We start from the raw sequence: 5,806 nt of genomic DNA on the forward strand, positions 1-5,806 counted from the left end.
ACCTGTTCCACTGTCTTTCCTTCTATCTCAATTCTCAGCTTCTTCTGCTTTCCCCAATTTGCTGTCATTCCTACTGTCTTATCTGTACTTAGTTTCATACCATGTGCCTTCAGTTTTGTATTCCATTTCATATCCTTTGCTGAAGTTCTTGCTCATAGCCTGCCTGTAATGCAACATAGCCTGCATACAGCAACTTTGTTGATCTGTCCCTTCTAACCTATTTGCTAATGTAGTCCATCACAAGTATGAACAGTAGTGGGCTCAGAGCTGAGCCCTGATGTACACCTACTCCCACTGGGAACGGAGACTGAACACTGTTCTTATCTGAGTCACTGGGTCATTGTACATAGCCTGCACTAATTTTGCCAATGTTTCTGGAGCTTCAAACCACTACAGCACTGCCCAAATCAGCTTTCTTGGGATCTTGTCCTATACTTTCTCCAAGTCTGGGAATGCCCAGATGGACTCTTTCCTCATCACTCGCTTCTTCTTAACTGTCTGTCTCACTGCAAACATTGGATTTGTTGTGCTGCATCCTGACCTAAATTCGAACTGCTCATCTCCCATATTACTTTCTACTAATTTATATATCCATTTATCAATCACCTTCTCCAAAACATTCATCCAATGTGACAGGAGTTTTATGTCTCTGTACTACCCACAGTTGTGGATGTCCCCTTTATTCTTGTACACTGGCATGCTTATTCTCCAGTCATCTGGGAATACGCATTTCTCTCCACACTGCTATTAGTACCCTCAGGAGCCATTTATACCCTATCCCACACAGCATCTTTATCATATCTGCTGTGACCTCATCAGAGCCTACTGCTTTCCCTGACTTCATTTTCTTTGATGCCATTCTTACTTCTTCTAGGGTGGGCTCCTCTTCTTCTGTCACCGTAGGCTGTTTCTGGGGCAGTACAGCTTCTGTGGGGTTTTCTTCATTTATAGTTTCATAGTTTCATAGTATAGTACTAGGCTGTCTGCCCTGGGGCATTTGTAAGCCTAGCCATAGTGATGTGGCTTTTGCCACCCCATGAAATGGTACAAAAAATGTACAGAATAAATTTAGAATACTGTGCCTCTATCTAGTAGTGACACAATGAAGGTCCCCTTATATAATAGACTTAGTTTACTGTGCCCCTGTCTAGCAGTGACACAGATGTGACCCCTGGGGTAAACTTACGATCTCCCATCCACTCATCAAGATTTCCCTTGAAGAGAGTCAGTGAGGGGCTCTGCCTAATATGAACTGGGATCTTGTTCCAAAGCATGGGAAGCCTCTGGGTTATGAATTTATCCCTCCAGCATGTCCTATTCATACTTGTGCCGAGGTTTAAGTCTTTAGCTCTCGTGGTCCTGATGGATTTGGATTTTTTGAGGTGGAGCATGTCCATCAGATCTTGATTGGACATGGCCTTGTACATCAGGCAGAGATCACCTCTCAGCAGGCGGTATGCTACTGAATAGAGCTGAAAGGAAGTGCGCGAATGCAGTCCCCCACTACCATAAATTATGCAGTTGAGTTTCCCACATTTGGGGAAATCACAGGAGTCAACCCCACCAAAGTGTGCAATGGAAGAGCCTCACCCTGGGGAAACCACCTTCTTGATCGTGGTATTCCCCCTGCCAGGTAAGTAGGACTGCTGGACGTACTTCTTCCATCTACCTTTGTTGTCCTGTGGGATGATGAGCAAGTTGTTGCTGGCATCCCTTATGAAAGGTGTCTGACTGTCTTCTTTATCTTCCTGCATTTGCCCTTGCAACCTGATATTTTTTGTGCAACCAACTGAGTCACTTTCCAGAACCTGGCAGAGTGCCTCTGATGCCCTATTCTTTGCTATTGCAACTCCTTTCTTAGCCTCTTTGTTATCCAGTCAGTATTACTTCCTAGCCTGGTCTGTCTTTTTTATCTCCCACTTTTTCCTGTAATGCTTATTTCTTTTGCTGACTTTCCTGGACTTCTGCACAACACCACCAGCTTTCCTTATGTACCTTATTTCCATACCTAGCTCAGCCACATATCTGTTCTGTAGTCCTCACAAATGCTCTTTTGTTGTGCTACCATTCTTCTTCAACTCCACCTATTTCTTCCCCTTCTTGGGGTGCTAAAGCCCTGAATAACTCCTTGAACTGTTGCACTTTCTCTCCAGTCAACTTCCGGGTCTTCAGCCTAGTCTCTGTTGACCTTAGAGACTTCTCTGACCATTGCTTGGAATTGATTGTGGCAACCAGTGGTTTATGCTGTGGGCAAACTGTTTCACTTGGAATGACTTTGCAATCATTGATTCTACCCCTACCTTTTCCTTACTAGGAGGAAATATACCTTAGTTGCATGCTGGCCAGTCTTGAATATGATCTTCTGAATGTCTCTTTTTCTGAATGACATGTTGGCTACTATCAAGCCATTTGCCAGACAGAAATCTAGAATGGCCTCTCCTTCTTTATTCCTGTTGCTCCATCAGTGTGGACCCATGCAGTCCATATCCTCATCAAAACATTCTTCATGGGATCATTGATGAAAAGGAAGACAAGAACAGGACCTGTGTGACACCGCTGATTTGATTGAACTCATTTATGAGTGAGTATAGCCATCCATGGATCTTGGAGTCCTACATACAAGGTAGTTTTGAAATATGATTACAGACCTGTTTCCCAAACACTAATCTTATTAATGTAGTTGCACTTTATAATGTGTTAGATGTGCATCATTCCCTTAATTGTTAACTGGGAAGCAAGAATGCAACACTGAGTTACAGTAAACAGAGATATCTTCATACATACAGAAATTGAATCTTCAAAAATAAAATAAAAGAGATTACTCCCTTTGTTGTGTATAGCCCTAAAACACAAAAACTATCAAAAAGAATGACACACAGTACTAAAAATACTTTGAAATTGAAACCAGTGTATTTGTTTTCTTCCAGCTAACTCACTGTGCCAAGTTTTATGGATGTTCAGTTTAATAAGCCTGATTTTTCGAAGCCTGGCTCATCAAAAAACACATATACAAACAACGGATAGTGTACAAGTGTTATATGTTTTTATAATACTGTGGTGGAAATGGGACTTGCTTATATGCTCAATGATTTTCATTCCTGCTGCAGAAGTGTTTATATGGCAAAGAGAACTAAGATATCCTTACTGTGTTTTGTAGGTTCAGTAGTCTGACAGTTGAAATCCAGAGTTGTATACAAAGCTGTAATGTGTGTTAAAATGTGTTTTGCGATGTTATATTTTTTCTTTCTTTTTTTAATATTCATATTTGTGCAGTGCGCAGCTTAGTGCAAGCACAGTGAACTGGATAAAGACATTAAATGTAATGTTACATTACAAAATTAAATCTGTGAATCAAGGGTGTGTGTAGCATACCTTGTAAATATTACAAAGTACACAGTATTTAACATATTTAGACCATGGTTCAAGTCCCACATTTATCTTCTAACGATGAAACTTAATAAATACTTGTTACAACAATAATGTATGTTTAACTTTGCCTGTCATGTTTACGCATTATTTATCTTCACAAAACATGGTTTAATGTCCTGGACGACAAGCAGACATTCTCAGTTTCAAAAAGGTTACATTGCTACCTCTTCAGCTTACCATTGTGCAAACCCACTAAGAGGCGTTGCATGACAATCTGCAACACTTGCAGGTCTAACACACCCATAGACAATAGGCAGACATTTTTCAATTTCAAAAAGGATACATTGTTGTATCTTTTGCTTAACATCCTGCAAATCAACTAAGAGGCATTGCGCAACACTCCAGAACATGTGCAGGTCCGGAACACCTGCAGCAAACACATGTCAATTTCAAACCAGAAAAATTGTATCATGTGTGGTCTGACACTGTGTAAACACGCTAAGCACCATTGTGCAGCAGTCAGTACACATACATAGTATGAGTATGAAAATATATAGCTGCTGCCTAGTTGTTCCTATAACAGCAGGTGTAACTTAAGAACTACAATACAGGTAATCCTGAGTTCTAATACAAAAGAACACAAATTGTTACTACTGTTGTTCCAGTTTACTAACATTCGAAAGATAATTTGACGTAGAAATAGTTATTTTTAGCAGGTGCATTGAACATACACAGGATATCAGATATAAATTAAATGTGTAAGGTCTGACCAAAAAGGTCTCAGTTGCAATGAGCACTCTGCACAGTAATGAATGTAAAAATACACTTGTAGCCCAACCTTCCCTGTGGTAAATGTTATAAAGGTAATGCTCACAATACAGCTAAGTTGGGGTTATAATCTATAATACTCAGAATTTTATTGTTTGCCCACTCAGTTTTAACAAAATAAAGAGTAATGTAAGCATAATTCTAAATAACAATAACTATGTATAGTACAGGAGCTCATATGAATTATATGTGTGACTGAGTGTATACTGACAATTATCTTGGTTGTTTGGGTTTGTGCACTAACTGTAAAATGCGATATCGTGAATTGGCAGGAAAATACCCTAACTGTTGTACTTTGGCCTGAATGGACATGGAAGGAGCTGAAAGGGAAGGTGCCCAATTTAGGGCTGAAAGATTTGTGTAGTGGAGTCCGGAATTTTAATTGCACTCCTTGTGAAACACCCACAACCATAGGCTATTGCAGGGGGACTATTTCTGGTTGCAATACAAATCTGAGGGTTGGAAAAGCCTGGCCAAGGCTGTCTACACTGTGACTGGCATTCCACACACTGGAGAGCAATGCAGACAATCCAACAATGACCTGAAAAGGCACAAGCTGGAAAAGCTCAACCAGGGCCTGGATGAGATTAGGATTACTGACATCCCACAGATGTGTAAGTATACAGATAGAAATACTTACAATTATATAGAAAGTTGGATATAGCCACTACTGTTATGCTTAATGCTCTTCTCTTTCCCCCTTTTTCTTTTACAGCCATCCAGGAGATAGCAGCGAATAGAGATGCCCATGCTGAGCACTTGGAAAGACTAAAAGAAGCAAGGGGTATGTATGAAACACAAAAGAATAAAACTATTTTAGCTAAAGTATTGCTCTTGAATATATTACTAGAAAATTAAACATGCATATCTTAACTGTAAAATCAAGCATGCATGCTTCAGTCTGCAGTTCAAGGCAACTTTAGGAATCAGTTGTAATAGTGTATTCAGATGTTGTGGGTTCAAATCCCACTGGTAACAAATGTATAGTACAATCATTTAAAAATATTACATACTATTTTTAACAAAATTGGTTATGCCATGCTGTTAACTTAGTCTGTATTATTTGATTAAGCATATGTGCAACATATGTATATTGTAAGGATTACTTGGAACAATCATCAGTCATAGTTTGTAGCTGTTAAAAGGTAGACAATGTAAAAGTCATTTTTTTATTCATATCATACAAATTTATTGTATGTCAGATATGATTATCCTAATTATATTCCTTTTTTTTCTCTTATCACACCCCTTATCTCTCTTTTTTATTTTTATATGTGTGGTCACAACATTCTGATGTCATCAATTTCTGGTAACTCACAAAATGATTTACAACACAGGGAGGTAGTCCATTTGGTACAGCTCAGCCTACCACCCCATCCAATGGATGCTGCAACAATGCCCAGCATATCTGGGACCCAACATGGCAGTACTGCCTCTGTAGCCCCTGCCCTACCTGGACTCTCCACAACAGGTAGCATTACCCCAGCAGCTGGTGCAGTGGTACCCTCTGGGAATATTGGTGGAGGTGGTAATTTTGTCACCTACCAAGAGATGGGGACATGGAGTGTGAGGTCATGAAAAGCACCATTGGTGCACACCTCCCTGGAAT

The 5,806-nt window shown here is 39.9% G+C and overlaps 1 non-coding gene across 1 annotated transcript; it reads right to left on the reverse strand.

Annotated features, from left to right (window-relative positions):
- Nucleotides 1-1,475: 1,475 nt before the first annotated feature.
- LOC122801486 lies at nt 1,476-1,641 on the reverse strand. The gene has a single exon (XR_006364748.1). It is a non-coding gene; the product is annotated as a U1 spliceosomal RNA (small nuclear RNA).
- Between the last annotated feature and the right edge of the window lie 4,165 nt (nt 1,642-5,806).

Source organism: Protopterus annectens, chromosome 4.part1 (genome assembly GCF_019279795.1).
Source record: "Protopterus annectens isolate FY-2018-M chromosome 4.part1, PAN1.0, whole genome shotgun sequence".
NCBI classification, from domain to species: Eukaryota; Metazoa; Chordata; order Ceratodontiformes; family Protopteridae; genus Protopterus; species Protopterus annectens.